Raw genomic sequence first — 18469 nt, 5'->3', positions numbered from 1 at the left:
CCTTGTTGGAATAGGTGTGACCTGGTTGGAATGGGTGTGTCACTGTGGGTGTGGGTATAAGATCCTCACCCTAGTTGCCTGGAAGTCAGTCTTCCACTAGCAGCCTTTGGATGAAGACATAGAACTCTCAGCTCCTCCTGCGCCATGACAGCCTGGATGCTGCCATGCTCTCACCTTGATGATAATGAACTGAACCTCTGAACCTGTAAGCCAGCCCCAATTAAATGTTGTTTTTTATAAGACTTGCCTTGGTCATGGTGTCTGTTCACAGCAGTAAAACCCTAACTAAGACAGAAGTTGGTACTGGGAGTGGGGTATTGCTGTGATAGGCCTGACCATGCTTTTATTTGACAGAATGTGGATTTTGGGACTTTGTATTTGGAAAGCAATGGAATGCTTTAAATGGGGCTTAATGGGTCATCCTAGTAGGAATATGGAAGACTTAGTTGCTGGGAGTAATTTGAACTGTGTTGACCTGGCCCAAGAGATTTCAAAGGAGAAGAATTTCAGAATGCGGCATAAAGACTGGCTTTGTGGTACTTTGGTGAAGAATGTGGCTACTTTTTGCCCTTGTCTGAAAAGTTTGCCTGAGGCTAAGGTGAAGAGACTTGGATTAATTGCATTGACAAAAGAAGTTTCAAAAAAGCCCAGCAGAGACTTTGTTCTCTGGTTAAGTCTTATGAAGAGAAGTTTGAACAGGCATAGCAAGCTTAGAAAGGAAAAATATAAAATATATGGTTCGAGTATTAAAGGGGTACCAGGAAGTGAAATGGAACAAATTCCTGTGTTCTAGGAGATAACAGATTAAGGGAGTGGGACCTTGGAGCAAGATCCTACCCAGCTAAATTAAATCCAGGCATGGTGGTACACACCTTTAATCTCAGGAGACAAGCATGCTGATCTCTGCATTCAAGGTCAATCTACAGAGCAAGAACCAGGATAGCCAAGCTTAGGCAGTGAAGGATTTAGAAAACATAAAGCTAGTGATAATGTAATAGTACAAGGGGATCATATTCTAGTTCCTGTAAGCAGCAGAACTCGGCAGCTTCAGCCATGTGGCTCTGGCTCTAGATTTAAGAATGTGAGGAACTACTGGGTAATTGATGCTGGTTAGCTGGAGCTAAGGAATTAGCAGTGATTAAGAAGAGACCAGCATCACTGAGGTGAAATCTTCTGGAAATTGTTTTCTGGGAGCACAAAGAAGCTGTGTTCCAGAGATACCCAAGGTTGTACCTCATGCTGCGACTAGACTTGGTAATGTGTAAGAGTCACTCAGGTGGTACTGCTTGTGAAGGAATGAAGGGATCATGGAGAGAAGCTGAGGCTTAGCACTGTGAGAGGCCGGGGAAGGCCATTGGAGAAGGTGAAGCCTCAGCTGTAGTTGATGGCCCAGGACTGAAGGGGTCATGCAAAGGATTTGAGGCTTGGCACCCTGAAGAGAGCCTATGAGAGGCTACTGGTGAAGCCTAGTTGGAGTGGAATACCCCAGTATATTGGAGATGTCAGTACCATGGAGTGATCACCAAGAACTGCAGCCGTAGTGGAGTGGATCAACCTGAGCTTAGAGTGCTACAGAGGGCAGAGCTGGAAAAGTGATGCCAACCCTTAGGAGGAGTCCAAAAGATCAAGTGGAATCCCAGACTCTGAAACAAGAAGCTGTAACATTGAAATTGCCTTGGAGACTCAAAGATGTTAAAGATGCCAGAGCCATGGGATACATGCTGAGGAAAGCTGCTAACAGGGAGTGGAGCCAGCCCAGGAGAAAGCAGTTTGTTGCAGTCAACAAAGATGAAAAAGGAGTGGAGATCTGAAGACCACTTTGACATCAGCCATGGAGATGCAGAGTTTGGAGTTTGCACAGCTGGTTTCCTGCCTCGCTTTGGGGATTACAGTTAATTAAGTTGAATGAATCTCAGAAGAGACCTTGAACTTTGAACTTTTAACATTGTTGCAACTTCTATAGAATATGAGGACTTTGAAAGTTGGACTAAATGCATTTTGCATTATGCTATGTTTAAGTATGGCCCCCATAGACTCCTGTTTTTGAACAAGTCTATGGGGACCAGGGAGTGGAATGTGATGGTTTGTATATCCTTGGACCAGGGAGTGGCACCATCTGAAGGTGTGGCCTTGTTGGAATAGGTGTGACCTGGTTGGAATGGGTGTGTCACTGTGGGTGTGGGTATAAGATCCTCACCCTAGTTGCCTGGAAGTCAGTCTTCCACTAGCAGCCTTTGGATGAAGACATAGAACTCTCAGCTCCTCCTGCGCCATGACAGCCTGGATGCTGCCATGCTCTCACCTTGATGATAATGAACTGAACCTCTGAACCTGTAAGCCAGCCCCAATTAAATGTTGTTTTTTATAAGACTTGCCTTGGTCATGGTGTCTGTTCACAGCAGTAAAACCCTAACTAAGACAGGTTGTTTTTTCATTACTGCTGTGATCATTGTACCCTCACAGTATAATCTACAAATTTGCCTTTAAATAGGCTAGCAATGGTTTCTAAGGATTTAAAGTGCTAATAAATGATGTATGTAGTGTTTACTTCTAACAAAATCTGGCATGCTGAGCTCAATAAATAGTAGTCCCAGGTACTATGTCACTTTGCAAATTTCTTAGCTTACAGGAACAGTCAGTCTCATTCACAAATACACTCTCTACAAAACAGTCTCGTACTGACAGACTACTTATCAAAAGGGCCACTTTTGTTTGCATGGAACTTATTAAGTAACTACTGTTCATCAAATTCCTATGAAAATGTCATTAGAAGAATAGTTTTGTTTTACACTTTGCTTACAACCTGAACTATAACATTTATACTTTTTATACTTTTGCTGTAAAAATTTGTAGAAAAACTAGTTGATTAAAAGAAAATAAAGCCAGATGTGATAGCACACACCTATAATCCTAGCATTCAGGAGGTAGAGGTAGGTGGATCTTGGTAAGTTCGAAGCCAGCCAGTGCTACACATTGAGACCCTATCTAAAAGAAACAAACAAGAAAAGGACAGTGAGGGGATAGAAACAAACCAATGCCATCTACTATCACAAAGAATAAGTTACTTTCCAAGTGTGTTATCACCTGAAGGGCATTTTGAATACCCCTTCATAAAATAAAGGATGGAGGCATTATTTCAGCTGGCATTAAAGTTTTTTTCAGTGTGTGTGTGTGTTCCTTTTATTAGCATATTTTAATTGAACAAAATGATGAGTTTCATTAGGATATTTTCATACATATTTAATATATTTTTCTCATATTCACCTCCCTCCAAAGTCTCCCCTCAGTGAAGTACCTTATTATAGCTCAGGCTGGCCTTGATCTTGATCACTTGAAGGCTGGCCTTCAGAGTGATCCTTCCTCCTGAGCCTCTAAGGGTTGGGATTATAGGTGTGCACCATCATGCCCAACTCCAGAGAAACAACAGGAAAATGTGTAGGCTCTTGTACACTCTTGTACACCTGAGATAGCTTTGTTGTAGATGGCTCAAGATGTGATTCTCTGGGACATCCTAACTCCTTTTTTAGGTGTGTACCCCAGAAAAACTCTTTGTCACTAAGATGGATATGGAAGAATTCATAATCATGCTATCCCCAACAATCTAAATGCCCAGCACAGAGAGAACAGAGAAGCTCTAACATTTTCATATGGTAAACAGTCTTATTAGTTTCCTACTGGTGCCTCAATGAAGCTGCAAAAATGACCAAGTTTATAATCTTGTCATTTATAATCAGTGCTGGATGTCACAAATCCAGATGTCCACTGTGGAAGCAAGGCTATGTTCCCTCTAGAGGTTCTATGGGAAAATTCTTCTTTCTCCACTTCTAGAAGGTGCCTGGACTCCTTGGCTCATAATTTCATTCAATTTTCAAAGCGAGTGTTGGAGCACCTTGATAACTCAACCTCTTATATTCTCATTCTCTCTTCTCTTCTTTCTCTCACTCTCTTAAAAATTGTGTATTTGATTTCCTTTATGAGGACCCTATAATTACACTGGACACTGGTTTGACAGTCAAACCAATCTTCCTTTGTCAAAGGCTTTAAAGGTTTAAATTAATCACATCTGCAAAATCCCTTCTGCCGCCTAAGGAATCTTATTTATAGGATTCATGGATTAGAATTAGATTAGAATCTTGAAGGGTGAATTATTTTATTTGTCACAAAGACTAAGATAAAATATAAATGAAAATTCCCATTATTGTTATTATTATTTTATTTACAGAACACTTAGAGCAAGTCTCTAATGCTTGAAGACAAGGCAAGAGAATTCGTAAGTCTTTCAATATAAAGTTCAAGAAGAAACAAGCCTAACCTATGTTAAAGAAGATGCAAATATAGGTAGGAGTTTTAAAAAGAAAAGCAAAGACATGTTTATGACAAACAATGGACACGTGTAGAGAAAAGAAGAGACGAGATCAGGAACAGGCTACTGAGATGCTGACATGTTTTTAAACAATTAGGTTTGCAACTATTTTTTAAAACGTATTTATATATGTGTTATAATTGTTATCCCATAAAAAAACATTAGTAAATAATAGTTATATAAATCAGAGGCAAGGAAAGATAGACACAGGATGATGCGTCAGGGCATCCATCTGTGCAACAGAAAGTCAGCGAACCTGAGAGTTGAATACGGACAGAAATCTAGGTTTAGAGTAGACAGTCTCAGAATCTCAGACACAATTTACAATGTCATTTGTATATTTTAAAAATTGTTTCATTATTTTGTATGTATGTATTTTGCATACATTTATTATGTCTGCATACCAGATGTGTGCAGTGCCCATGGAGGCCGGAGATGGCATCAGATCCCCTGAAACTAGATTTACAAATGATTGTGAGCTATAATGTGGGTACTGGGAATTGAACACTGATCCTCTAGAGAACAACCATGTTCTTAACTTCTGAGCCCTTGCTGTAGCCCCCAAATAGAATAAATTCTCTAATACATTAAATTTCTTGAGGGCTAGCCCTTTTAATTCATTCAGTTTTATTCATATTTGATTTTTTAAAATCAAGGTATTTTTATTTAACAATGATATGTTAGTATGTAGTAGGAGTTAGTTTTGGTTTCTTTAAAGATTCAGTTATATGAATACTTTTTGTTTTTGTTTTTATTATTGTTGTTGTTATTACTATTATTATTTTATTTACAATACAGCCATTGCCCCCTCCCACAGGTCCTCATCCCATTTCTTTTCCACCCTGTCACCCAGATGATGTTTATACCACCACCAGGCCTCCCCTCTCCCTGGGGCCTCAAGTCTCTCAAGGATTAGGCACATCTTCCCCCACTGAGGCCAGACCAGGTAGTCCTCTGCTATAGATGTCGGGTGCCTCAGATCAGCTCTGCTTCAGACCAGCTCATTTATGCTGTCTGGTTGGTAGCTCAGTCTCTGGGAGCTCCTAGGGGTCTAGGTTAGTTGATTCTGTTGGTCTTCCTATGAGGTTGCCTTTCTCTTTAGCTTCTACCATCCTTTCCCTAATTCAACCATAGGGGTCCCCAACTTCAGTTCAATGGTTGTGTGTAAGTATTTGCATCTGTCTCAGTCAACTGCTTGTTGGGCTTCTGGGAGGGCAGCCATGCTAGGCTCCTGTCTGTAAACACACCATAGCACCAGTAATAGTGTCAGCCCTTGGTGCCTCCCATGAGATGCATCCCAAGTTGGGCCAGTCACTGGACCTCCTTTCGCTAAGTCTCTTCTCCATTTTTGTCTCTGCAGTTCAGTTCCTTTAAACAGGATCAATTCAGGGTCAGAAATGTTGACTGTGAGTTGGTAATCCCATCCCTCCATTTGAGGCCCTGTCTATCTATTGGAGGTAGACTCTTCAAGTTATTCTCCCCAGTGTTGGGAATTTTATCTAAGGTCACTCCAATTGAATCCTTAGAGAGTCTCTCACCTCCCAGGTTTCTGGTACTTTCTAGAGGGTCCTCCCTCCCCCCCACCCACCAAGGCTGCATATTTCCATTCATTCTGCTGGCCCTATGGGCTTTCCTCCTGTTGCCCCCAATACATGATCATGTTCCCCCTTCCCCTTCCCCTCCCCTCTCCCACCCAGATCCCTCCCTCTCTCTGCCTTCCATGGTTATTTTCTTCCCCCTTCTAAGTGGGATTGAAGCATCCTCACTTGAGCCCTTCTGCTTGTTAACCTTCTTGAGTTCTGTGGATTGTATCCTAGGTATTCTGTACTTTTTGGCTAATATCCACTTATTAGTGAGTACATACCATGCGTGTCCTTTTGGGTCTAGGTTGCCTCACTCAGGATGATATTTTCTAGTTCCATCCATTTGCCTGCAAAACTCATAATGTCCTCATTCTTAATAGCTGAATAGTATTCCATTGTGTAAATGAACCACATTTTCTGTATCCATTCTTTGTTTGAGGGACATCTAGGTTGTTAACAGCTTCTGGCTATCACAAATAAGGCCGTTATGAACATAGTAGAACACGTGCCCTTGTGGCATGGTGGGTCATCTTTTGGATATATGCCCAAGAATGGTATAGCTGGGACTTAAGGTAGATATTATTTTCAAATTTCTGAGGAACTACCAGATTGATTTCCAGAGTGGTTGTACCAGTTTGCAATTCCATCAGCAATAGAGAAGTGTTCCTCTCTCTTCTACATCCTCACCAGCATGTGCTGAGTTTTTGATCTTAAGTCATTCTAGTTAGTGTAAGGTGGAATCTCAGGGTCGTTCTGATTTGCACTTCCCTGATCACTAAGGACTTTGAACATTTCTTTAAGTGCTTCTCGGCCATTTGAGATTCCTCCGTTGTGAGTTCTCTGTTAAGCTTTGTATCCCACTTTTAAATTGGGTTATTTGGTTTTGGGGAAGTTAGCTTCTTGAGTTCTTTACATATTTTGGATATTAGCCCTCTATCAGATGTGGCATTAGTGAAGATTTTTACCCAATCTGTAGGTTGCTGGTTTGTCATATTGACTATGTTCTTTGCCTTACAGAAGCTTTCCAGTTTCATGAGGTCCTATTTATCAATTGTTGATCTTAGAGCATGAGCCATTGGAGTTGATTAGGAAATTTCCCCCTGTGCCCATGATATCAAGGCTCTTCCCCACTTTCTCTTCTATTCAACCCAGTGTATCTGGTTTTATCTTGAGGTCCTTGATCCACTTGGACTTTAACTTTCTTTTTTCCACTGTATGTTTTTTGCTTCTTTATCAAAGATCAAGTGTCCATAAGTGTGTGAGTTTATTTCTGGGTCTTCAATTATTTTCCATTGATCTACCTGTCTGTCTCTATATCAATACTATGAGGTTTTTAAATCACTATTGCTCTGTAGTACAGCTTGAGGTCAGGGATGGTGGTTCCCCCAGAAGTTCTGTTACTGTTAAGAATTATTTTCACTAATCTGGGATTTTTGTTTCATATGGATATGAAATTGAGAATTGCTCTTTTCATGTCTGTAAAGAATTGTGTTGGAATTTTGATGGGGATTCCGTTGAATCTTTATATTGCTTTTGGTAGGATGGCCATTTTTACTTTATTAATCCTACCAATCCATGAACATGGTAGATCTTTCCATCTTCTGAAGTCTTTGATTTCTTTCTTGGGAAACTTGAAGTTCTTATCATACAGACCTTTCATTTGTTTGGTTAGTGTTACACCAAGATATTTTATATTATCTGTGATTGCTGTGAAAGGTGTTGCTTCCTTATTTTCTTTCTTAGCCTGTTTATCATTTATATAAAGGAAGGCTACTGATTTGTTTGAGTTAGTTTTATACCCAGCCACTTTGCTGAAGTTGTTCATCAGCAGTAGTTCTCTGGTAGAATTTTTGGGGTCGCTTATGTATCATCCACATATAATGGTACCTTGACTTCCTCTTTTCTAATTTATATCCCCTTGATCTCCTTTTGTTGTCTTATTGCTCCAGCTAGAACTTCCAGTACTATATTAAATAGATAGAGAGAGTAGGCAGCCTTGTCTTGTCACTGATTTTAGTGGGATTGCTTCAAGTATCTTTCCATTTAATTTGATATTGGCTGTTGGTTTGCTGTACATTGCTTTTACTATGTTTAGGTGTATGGGCCTTGAATTCCTGATCTTTCCAAGACTTTTAACATGAAGATGTTGTATTTTGTCAAATATATTTTTTAGCTTCTAATGAGATGATCATGTGATCTTTTTTCTTTCAGCTTGTCTATATAGTGAATTGTGTTGATGGATTTTCATATATCAAACCGTCCCTGCATCCCTGGGATGAAGCCTACTTGATCATGGTGAAAGATGGTTTTGATGCATTCTTGGATTCGGTTTGCTAGGATTTTATTGAGCAGTTTTGCATCAATATTCATAAGCAAAATTGGTCTGAAGTTCTCTTTCTTTGTTGGGTCTTTGTGTGGTTTAGGTATCAGAGTAATTGTGACTTCAGAGAATGAATTAGGTATTGTTCTTTCTGTTTCTACTTTATGGAATAGTTTGAGGAGTGTTGGTATTAGCTCTTCTTTGAGGGTCTGGTAGAATTCTGCACTAAAGTGGGGTGGGTACTTTGGAACCAAATACAGAATACTGTACATACCAGGCATGTGCTCTACTACTGAGCTACATTTTCCACAGCTCTCATTTTTTGCATTCCCATTATAGAGAATACCAACATAGAACAGTCTTTCAGTAAATGTTTATAAGTGAAATGTCTTTCACTTCCTATATATAGTTAAAACTATGAAGTACAAGCCAGGGCAGGCTCAGTGGCATACCTCACTAATTCCTGCACTTTAGAGAGAGAGGCAAACAGATCTCTGAGTTTGAGGCTAGCCTAAAACGAGTTCCAAGACAGCCAGAGCTACACAGAGAAACCCTGTCTTGAAAACAAAAACAAAAAAACCTAAGTAGTTTTATGACAACCAACATACTCTCTCAATAATCTGCAATGAATGCTGAGTGAAATGAAATATAATACACAGCAATGCCCTCAGTAACAATTCAGAAGAAAAGTTAAATTATGGTCTGGAGAGATGGCTCAGGAGTTAGGAGCACTGACTGCTCTTCTGAAGGTCCTGAGTTCAAATCCCAGCAATCACATGGTGGCTCACAACCATCTGTAATAAGATCTGATGCCCCATCTGGAATGTCTGAAGACAGCTACAGTGTACTTACACATAAGAAAGAAAGAAAGAAAGAAAGAAAGAAAGAAAGAAAGAAAGAAAGAAAGAAAGAAAGAAAGAAAGAAAAGAAAGAAAGAGAGAGAGAAGTTATGCAGAACAAACACAAAAAGAAAAACAAAAAAAACAAAAAGAAACCTAAACAAAAAATTCACGATGATTCTCTGTACATACACTCTAAAACCAAGCTGTTAGGATTAAAAAGATGCATGTAGCCCCCTCTGGCAATGGCAAAGAGACAACTTGGTGGTGGTTTTCTTATATAGGTCAAGGGCAGAGCAGATGGCAGTCCTTTGTTCATCCTAGCTTGATGCCTGGCTTGGTGGCCAAAGATGGTTTATGCCTAGGACACATAAAAAATAAAAAAATAAAAATAAAATCCAGATAGTACAGTGAGGGAAGAGGAAGACACACATAGACTTGCTTGGGAGTTGAGAGGGAGGGGGCATGCCCACACTCCTGCCCTCCATCCCACAGCAAAGGTGGGCCATAGACAAACAGAGCCTCACTACCACCCAGAGCATCCTGGGAGGAGGAAGACAAGAGATCTACCAACCACAGACCTGTTCTCCTAAGCACCGCATAGGCAGGCTGTAGGCACCTATTTGCAGCCACACCATACAATGCAGACGGAGGATGTCATCCAGGGGTCGGGCAACCACAGGGTCAGCCTGCACCAGGAACAACCACAATATGCAAGCATGTGGTAGACAGATGGGAGAGGGAAAAAAGGAGAACAGCTTAGCATTATGAAGACAGGTAGATGCAACTAGAGACCCAAGGGGTGGAGAGAAGTAGCCTGTTGTGAGTGGCTAACCTTGCCACCTGGGGCTATGCTGAGGTCCAAGTCCAAGCTGCTGCTGAGGGCCATGTCTAGGTCTGTGGTGATTCAGCGGCAGGGGTCAGTGTACAGTGTCTCATATTACTACTAGAGAACATGGGGACATCCCTGGTAGGGGCAGCAACCAGGGACCAGATGGATGTCCAGGGGCTATATCGAACTGGCCCTGCCCCTCACTGGCTGCCATACTCTGGAGAACTAGCTTCACCTCTCACTAGCAGCAGCCTTGGGAGAGCTGGCCCTGATCCTGGTGGAAGGCATGCAGGTGAGTCAGCCCTGAGAGCAAGAGCATAGGAGAGCTGGCCCTGCCATTTATCTACTGTAAGGTGGCTTAGGTACAAGGGTGATCCCTCCCTCTTCCCACTCACCACCAGTGATAGTTGGGAGAGCTAGCCCTGGACAACAGTGGAGCTGGCCCTGATGGCAAATGTACGGGTAAGCCAGCCCTGAGAATGTGGGAGTGGGAGAGCTGGCCCAGGCCCTACCAGACTGCAGCACTTGGAGAGTGAATGGACCCTGTACCTTGACTGGGTAGCACAGTGGAGCTGGCTCTGGAGGTATGGGTACAGGTGAGCTGGCCCCAAGGGTATAAGAGCAGGAGAGCTGACCCTGCCTCCTACTGATGATACAGTGCTAGAGAGCTCACCCTGGCAGCTCAGAGAAGAGAGCCAATGGGCTGACCAGCTCAGCTACCGCCCAGGCCCAGATCCAAGTCTTTGAATTGTCCTACCCCATAATCCACACCATCTGCAAACAGTTGGGACATGTGAAAGAGCCAGTCCAGCTGATCCAAAGCTACAGAATCTCCCTGACACAGGACAACAGGATAACTGGGAGGAGGCCCAGTAAGGATTCAATATTGATTGTATCACAGAAGCCAGAGATCTCAAATCAGACCAGTGACTCACTGCAATGAATATTTGTAAGTGAAGATGTACGGACAGAGGGATATTTAGAAGGATATACACACTGATTCATACTACAGCTTCCACAATGAGATGTTTTCTGTGCTTTGGCTTTTTGTTTATTTGTGTATGTGTGGTTTATTCTGAGGGGAGGTTGTAAGGGCAAAGGTCAGCTATGAGGGGATGAGGAGATGAGTGGGACTAGGGTGCATGATATGAAACTCACAAAGAATTAATAAAAAGTTAAAAAAAGCATGCTACTGAATGATGGACTGACATGTCTTATACATAGTCAACCTAATTTAGCAGCTGACATTGAAAAAAATGCATGTAGCAGCAACAGTGTGATGGTGCATGCCTTAATCTCAGCACTCAGGAGACAGAGGCAGGCAGATCTCTGAATTGGAGGCCAGGCTAGTCTACAGAAGACAGTCAGGGCTACACAGAGAAACCCTGTCTCGAGAAAAAAGAAAAGAAAAAAAAAAACAACAAAAAGAAAGGAAGGGAGGAAGGAAGGGAGGGAGAGAAGAAGGGAGGGAGGGAAGAAGGAAGGAAGCAAGCAAGCAGGCAGGCTGAGCAAGTCACAGAGAGCAAGCCAGTAAGCAGTGCATGGCTTCTGCTTCAGTTCCTGCCTAGAGTTCCTGTGTTGATGTCTTTCAATGATGGACTGTGATGTGGAAATGTAAGCAAAATAAGCCTATCCTCCCCAAGCTGCTCTTGGTCTTGATGTTCTATCACAGTCACAGACACCTGAGACAGTAGGTAAGTAAATACACAGAAGAGCAAACAAGCATAACATAAAAAGTGCATGGGAAAAGAATTACATCTGCCAGATAAGTAGTTCTAATTAGAAGAAAGAATACACAGGCCTGAAAGTTAAACTGAATTTAGTAAAAACTAGACTAACAGGTTGGGGATATAGGTCAGTGGTAGAGTGCTTACCTAGTCTAGGTTCCATGTCTGATACTGCAAATGGTATTAAAACTTCTTTTGCAGCTGGGTATGGTGGTTCATATCTTAATCCCAGCCAAAGCAATCCTAAAATAAAAGAACATACACTTCTTGACCTCAAACTATACTGCAGAGCCATAGTCACAAAGACACTGAGAACTATAAAGAGGCATGAGGACAATGGAGCAGAGATCCCAGAAATCTACCACCACAGCTATGTACACCTAACTTTACCTTTATAAAAATAAATACTGGGGAAAAAAGCTTGTTTGATAAATGATGCTGGCAAAACTGGATAACCACCTGCCGAAGAATGGACTGAGACCCCCCCCCCAAGATCACCAACTGTTTCTCTCTATTAGCATTTTTATCTATCACTTCTCTCTCTCTCTCTCTCTCTCTCTCTCACACACACACACACACACACACCTCGAACAAAAAGTAATTAATTAATTTAAAACAAATTAAAACCTGAAATGCTGGGACTCTTCAGGGAATTCAAGATATAGGTGTAAGCAAGAATTTTCTCAACAGAAGCCCAATGGCACAACAAACAGCCACAAGAATTGACAAAAAGGATTATGTGAAATCTACACCACAAATGAAACCAACGGAATGAACAAACAGCCTATGGAATAGGAGGAAATCTTTGCCAGTTCTACTTCAGACAAGGGATTGCTATCTATACTATGTAAAGAACTGCAAAAAATTAAAAACAAAAAACAAAACCAAAAAACCTAAACAAACAAACAAAAAAACCAAACCAAACTGCTCAGCAATTAAAAGTGCTTACTGCTCTTCCAGAAAATCAGTTTGAATCCAGCAGCCCACAGATTCAACACCTTCTTCAGCAGGTATTCACAGACAAAACACACAGGTATTCATACACAACACACACAAAAGCTTTTCTAAAAACTGACAATAGCCAGATGTATTGGTACATGCCTTTAATCCCAATACTCTGAAGTCAAAAACAGGCAGATCTCCATGAGTTCAAGGTCAGCCTAGTCTACACAGGAAGTTCTAGGATAGCCTGTTTCAAACTCACAAAAAGCAAAAACAAAACAAAACAAAAAAATCACCTGACAATGAATGAAATAATCTTCACAAGAATATATACAAAAACAACCACCAAACCCAGATACTATTGCAGATGCCAACAAGAGCTTGATGACAGCAGAGCCTGATATAGTTGTCTCCTGAGAGGCTCTGCCAGTGCCTGACTAATACAGAAGAGGATGCTCACAGTCATCCATTAGATGGAGCACAGGGTCCCCAATGAAGGAGCTAGAGAAAGGAACCAAGGAGCTGAAGGGGTTTGCAGCCCCCTAGGAGGATCAACTATATGAACTAACCAGTAACCCCAGAGCTCCCTGGGACTAAACCACCAATCAAAGAAAACACATGGAGGGACTCATGTCTCTAGTTGCATATGCAGCAGAGGATCGCCTAGTTGGTCATCAATGGGAGGAGAGGCCCTTGGTCTTGTGAAGGTTCTATGCCCCAGTATTGGGGAATGCCAGGGCCAGGAAGCAGGAGTGGGTGGGTTGGGGAGCAGGGGAAGGGGAGAGAGGATAGGGGATTTTCGGAGGGAAACTAGGAAAGGGGATAGCATTTGAAATGTAAATAAAGAAAATATCTAATAAAAAATATATACAAATGGCTAATGTATATATTTTAAAGTGTTCAACATGCTTAGCCATCAGGAAAGGCAAGTTTAGCTCCTCTTAAGCCACCATCACACCCCAGTCAGAAAACAAATGACAACAAATGCTGAAGAGTTTGTGAGGGAGGAGCGCCCCTTTCTCACTGCTGATAGGATGTAAATGTAAACTGATCCAGCTACTATGGAAATCAGTGTGGAGATTTTGCAAAAATCTAAAAATAGAACTCCCATATGACCAAGCTTCAGGGCATATACTCTATTTGCATATACAAGCATATTGCTGCTCTATTTATAACAGCAAGGAAATGGGACCAGCCTAGATACACATCAACAACAGATGAATGAATAATAAAAACATGATATAGAATGTATATGTACATACATTCACAATGGAATTTTATTCCTCCATAAAGAAAACTAAATTATTAAATTCGTAGGAAAATAGATGGATCTGGAAAATATTGAGGTAATCTGTCAGAAAGACAATTACCACATGTTCTCTCTCATATATGGATGCTGGCTTTAAATGTCTGTATGTATGTTTATGTATGACTGAGTATGTGCAGAGGCCAGGAAAACAGAAGAGAGCCCAAGAAAAATGGGAAAAGGAGGCTTTAAGGCAGTGGCTGGGAACATGTGATTGGAAGGTAGAAGGAAGAATCCTGGGGGTGGGAGGATAGAAATGGAAGCAGGAGAGGCAGGGTGATGGCCAGTAGGCAACTATATTTGTGGGGCAGATCAACCAAAATTAAATATATATGAAAATGCCTTTTTAACAAAAGTGTCATTTTGGAGGCTCAATTAAAACAATAAAAATAAAACTGAGCATGATGATGTATGTCTATAACTCAGCACTCAAAAATCTAAGGCAGGAGAAGTACCATGAATTCAAGGTTAGTCTGAGCTATACAGAATAAGATCCTATCACAAAAAGTCCCTTCCCCCCATCAAAAGAAAATGGGCTTCACTGTTTTGAGAAGGTTAGGGGCATTCATCTGGGAATGACTCCAGAGCAGAAATTCAGTTAGGAGATTTGTTATTTAGATAGGCTGAAGTGATAAAACTTATATACATTGACTATAAACTATATAAGTCACCAAATATATAGCATGGTTTCGTAAGTGTCATATATAATTTATGTAAGACTGTTCTTTAACAGAAAAATATAGGGAAATTATTTTTACCTATGATTTTAATGTCAATGAATACAATGTTAAAATTCATTAGGAAGAGTCTACAATGCATTTAAAGATGAGGGAATATACTTGAACCTATATTTGGGCACAGTCATATGTATTTCTAGTGAGAGTGTAAATGGCTTGTTTATGACTCTTTTTCGTTTGAGATTTAAATAAGCATACCTTACCACTTCAAATCCTGGCCACAACAAAGACACAACAAAGTAAACGGAACCAAACTTACCTTGCTAATCAACTAGAAAAGCAGACAAAATATATAAAACAGGTTTCAGAAATCAGATACCAAGCAGCACAGCAGAGATCCCTGAAAAAAGGCAGAGAAGTGACCATTGCCCAGGTCATGCCCAGAGACAGCTCCACAGTGAGGCTCAGGGGAGGGAAGCCCAAGAGTCAGTCTACTGAGTATCCACCTGCCAGGACACTTTGGCTGAATCCTCACCAGTGCATGTTATGCCTTATGGCTAAAACCCACTGGAAAGGGGCAGGAAAATATCCGTACTCTCACACAGGGCTATGAATAAGGATGTTGGATACTGAAACAACTTTCAAATAACTTAACTGTATCCCAAAATAAAATACAAAACTACTTAAAGAAAAAAATTGAATAAGAAATAACAGAATTTGAAAAAGAAAAGAAAACAGAACATAACAACATAAAATCACAATGTCTGGTACCTACTTAAAAACTGCCAGGGATGTAAATAAAGAAAAATAACAACCAAAATGAATAAGTATACATAAAATTGGAATTTTAAAACAGCTATTATAGATACATTCAATATTTTACAAAATAGAGAAAGCATAGGCATAAAAGAAAAGACATGTAAAGTAAAAACATTAAAGGTCTAGGAATAAAAAGCATTTATGTAGTATAATAAACATATCAGAAAGTCACTGAAACACACAATATGAAAGGCCAAGACAGTAAGCCTCCCTCCAAATCTACTAATCCTATAGAAATGTTCTCCGATGAGAATCACCTAGACAAACCATAGAAGACAAAATTAAAAGAAAAAAAAATCATAGACTCAGTTAAGTAGAAAGACTGAACCACTCATGCATAGATTATGAAAAAAAAAAAAAGACAGAGAGAGAGAAAGGAACATAAGGAACTTTGGGACAACATGAAAGCGCAAATCTTCACATTCTAGGCATAAAAAGAGAATAATCCTGGGCAAATGGCATAGACCAGATCATCAACAGGATCACAGAAGAAAACTTCTCCAAATTAAAGAACATACAGAACACCAGATCAGAAAATGAATATGCAGAACGAAGAGAAGGTATTGAAATCTGCAAGAGAAAGCTACAAGTCATACATAAAAGAAAACCCGTCTGAATAAAAGCTGATTTCTCAATAGAAATTTTAAAAGCCAAAAGATCCTGGAGCAATGTACTTGAAGTTCTATAAAACAATGGGTGCCAACCTAAACTACTGAACACAACAAAACTATTTGCTATTGTTGGAGGAGAAAGAAAAACTTTCACGGTATCAACAGGTTACAAGAATTCATATCCACCAAATCAGCCCTACAAAGAATTCTAGAAGCAATACTTCAGGCTGAAGAGAGAAGTAAGCAGAGCCAAGACTGTAGAAAGAAAACAAATAAAGCTATAGTTACTGAAACATAAAACTGGGACTAAGGCCACAAAAAAACAGAAGACCAAAAAAAAAAAAAAAAAAAAAACCAACAACAACAGCGATCAGCACACAGACTTCATAATTAAATATTAGTGGCCTTAACTCCCCCTGCCCTCCCCCAAAAGACATGATTTACATGAAATGTTTTAAGTGTTTTTAAGAAACAAAATCCATCTTTCTGTAGTCTACAAGAAACTTATACTACCTTGAAAGATTCATACCATCTTAAAGAGAAAGGATGGAAAAACATATTAAACGGGACCAGAAAGCAAGCAGGTGTCCTCATCCTAAGACCCAATAAAATCAACTTCAAATTAAGACTAATCAGAAGAAATAAAGAAGGAGGACACTTCATTCAAACCAAGGAAAACAATAAACCAAGAAGACATCACATCCCAAACATATGTGAACCAAACTGCCTCACCCAATTCCATTAAAAGCATGCTACTGGACTTAAGATACAAGTTGACTCCAACAGTAAGAGATGATTACAATGCCTCACTTTCTCCAAAAGACAGGTCATCTGGACAAAAAATAAACAGAGAAGTATCAGAATTGCATAATACCTAACACACCAAATAGACAGAACAGATATTTACAGAATATTCTACCTCAAGCCCCCAAATTATTCTATTCAGTAGCCCATGGAAGTATCTCTAAAATAGACCACATAGTGGGACACAAACAAGCCTTCACCCAGAAAGCAGAAATGATTCCATGTATCCTATCTTACCACAATGCAATAAAGCTTAAAATCAACAGTTAACAAGCCTCTACTAATTATACAAACATGTAGTTTAAACAATGTATTATTGAATGATGAATGAGTCAAGAAATCAAATTTGTGGAATTAATGGAAAATGAAAACAAGACAACAACAATAACCAAAAAAAAAGTCTCCCCTCAGGAACACATTAAAAAGAGTGCTAAGAAGGAACTTTTTTTTTAAAGATTGATTTATTTATTTTATGTATGTTAGTACACCATTGCTCTCTTCAGACACACCAAAAGAGAGCATTGGATCCCATTACAGATAGTTATGAGCCACCATGTGGTTTCTGGGAATTGAACTCAGGACCTTTGGAAGAGCAGTCAATGACTGAGCTATCTCTCCAACTTTTATAGCTCTAAGCGCATACATTAAAAAAAAAATAGACAGAGAGGCTTAGACAGATGGGCTGGAGAGATTAAGAGCACTGGCTGTTCTTCCACAGGACCTGAATTCAAGTCCCAGCACCCACATGGCAGTTCACAGATGTTCCAGGGGATCTGACACCCTCATACAGACATACAAGCAGGCTAAATAAATAAATAAATAAATATCAGAGTACAAATAAACAACTTAATGTCAAGATGGCAAAAAAATTAACAAAATCAGGGCCATAATTAACAAGAAAGAAACAAAGAAAACAGTATCAAGAATCAACAAATCTAAATAAGAGTTGGTTTACTATAGTTGGCTTTAATGTCAACTTGCAGGGAATTAGAAACACCTGTGTACAGGAGTCTCTCCTGAAGATTAGTGAGCTTCAAGATACAGAAAATAGAATTATCCAACAGGAAATAAATGTGGGGGGCTGGCGAGGGATAGGTGGCAAATAAAACCACAGCGAGTAAAAAAAATCAAGTGCACAAGACATCAGGGTGTGTGGGATCAGGCTGAAGGGCTGACATCCATAGAACCACAATCCAGGGAGAACACTGAACCTCATTTATCCTTTAATTTCTGTAATTCTATTTTATTCTGTTTTCACTTATTGTAACCATGCCATCTTGAAACGTTTCTTCCCATTTTTAAAATCATTTGTTTTATTTTTATTGGGCCAGAAGAAATTACGTTGTGGGGATAAGCAGAAGAAATGTCTGAAATTTTTCCAAATTTGATGAAAATTAACTATATCACATGCCAGTTATTACTAAAGTACAAAATCTGGTGCTTCCTAGTTAACCATGCTATAAAAGTTGTAGACTATTTCATGTATGTTTGTGTGTGTTCAGGTGTACATGTATGTTCATGCATGTGGAATCCAGAGGACAACCTTGTGTGTTTTATCAGGAATAATCCACTTTATTTTTTGCTGAATGAGCCTGGCAACCTGAGGTCAATCTCCAGGGCCCACATAAAGGTAGAATGGCAGAATT

General features: G+C 40.0%; 1 protein-coding gene and 1 non-coding gene across 10 annotated transcripts in view; one reads left to right on the top strand and one right to left on the bottom strand.

Annotated features, from left to right (window-relative positions):
• Ttbk2 (tau tubulin kinase 2) overlaps positions 1–18469 on the bottom strand; it is a 124447-nt gene that overhangs the window by 99312 nt on the left and 6666 nt on the right. For 2 of the 9 annotated variants that reach the window (XM_021155971.3, XM_029470471.2), the window contains exon 2: positions 11812–11907. The exons of 6 other annotated variants lie outside the window; for them this stretch is intronic. The gene's annotated coding sequence lies outside the window, so the exon portion shown is untranslated. Of the gene's footprint in view, positions 1–9297; positions 9467–11811; positions 11908–18469 lie in introns of all 9 variants that reach the window. One more of the 9 variants, XM_085834533.1, reaches the window with a different exon arrangement.
• On the top strand, positions 9340–9479 carry LOC115030483 (small nucleolar RNA SNORA48). Its single transcript, XR_003836078.1, has one exon. It is a non-coding gene; the product is annotated as a small nucleolar RNA SNORA48 (small nucleolar RNA).

The sequence above is a fragment of the Mus caroli genome, unplaced genomic scaffold (assembly GCF_978045245.1).
Source record: "Mus caroli unplaced genomic scaffold, Mus_caroli_1 scaffold_2, whole genome shotgun sequence".
NCBI classification, from domain to species: domain Eukaryota; kingdom Metazoa; phylum Chordata; class Mammalia; order Rodentia; family Muridae; genus Mus; species Mus caroli.
Note: the sequence above shows the minus strand (reverse complement) of the source record. Positions and strands in the feature narration are given on the sequence as shown.